Source organism: Morone saxatilis, unplaced genomic scaffold (genome assembly GCF_004916995.1).
Source record: "Morone saxatilis isolate NCDOM2014 unplaced genomic scaffold, NCSU_SB_2.0 Contig8, whole genome shotgun sequence".
Taxonomy (NCBI): Eukaryota; Metazoa; Chordata; class Actinopteri; family Moronidae; genus Morone; species Morone saxatilis.
The window spans coordinates 212,692-214,025 of NW_023340257.1; positions in this window are offsets into that span (position 1 = coordinate 212,692).

The window sequence follows — 1,334 nt, forward strand, 5'->3', positions numbered from 1 at the left end:
TTTGTAATTTGGGAGAACTGACCCATTAAGCTACACATTGAAGCAAATTTTCTACAATTGATATGTTGGGAGGATATACTGTATATTTAATCCTGAACAGTAAAACCCTGTTTGTCTGTTTTCCCTAATCACAACCTGCCACACCATGTCCCCTTGTGAATACACACACACACCTACACACGACCTATACACACACCTACGGTAATACCATGCAGGTGTACACAATGCCATCCTCTCTGGGAAGACGAGTGTGCGTGTGCGTGTGTGTGTGCGTGTGTGTGTGTGGGGGGGTTAGGTGCAAGACCTACACAATGCCATGTTCACTCCTGTGAGGGTGACTGATGCAGGCTCGTTTTACCTCTCTGTTCATGGGGACAAAGAAGTCTTTTGTGGTCCAAAAGCCCCCCTTAACACCCCTCAACCTCTGAGTCTTTACCCCCCTTACAGAAACACAAGGGAGGTACTGACAGCAGATTATATGGGTGGGCTTGGCACCAAGAAAAACATCTTTTATGCAAAAAATGGCTACACTGAAGGGTGGTACTTTTTATGACCAGGACTCAAATACCATGTGAGCACTGGCCTGAGACTCCACTGCTGCATTGTTTAAGACTGTATATTGTACAATAGTTTGGTTTTAATGGAGAGTTTATAAATCTGTGAACATTTATTGTAACTTACTGTATATATTAATTTTGAATAAAAATCAAACTAATAAAACATGCCTACAGGCTGAACAAAACAGTGTGAATCAGGGGTCAGACTTTGTATTTTGGCCCTTTTACATAGACCACAATTGTCATGGCAAATATGTGATTTAAAAGCATCACTGGATGAGACAACACACGTACAAATACATGTTGCCAATAGAAATTTATTTTAAGATACACCCATTTGTTAACATTCAGAGCTTACAGAAACCACAAGCACACAGTGAAACAAAATACAATTTTTTTTTTTCAGTCGGTTACCACACTGGACCTGATGAACAGGTAACAGCGGTACGGAAGAGTTGTAAAAGGACAAGAAAAAAATTGTATTTTGTATTCAGAGCTGTGTGCGTTGTGTTTTCTGTAAGCTCTGGAATGTTAACAGGAATGGGGGTGTATCTCTAAAATTAAAGTTTCTGATGGGCACATGTATCACTGTGACGTGTGTTTGTCACATCCATGATGGCTTTCAAATCGAATATTTGGCCATGAGCAATTGGGTCTGACTTAAAAGGCCGAAATACAAAGTCTGACCGCCCTGACCTTTCACACTGTTTGTTTGCAGGCCTTGGTATGGCAGTGTTTATTAGTTTGATATAGTGTTAGTTACAACTCAGCAGAAGT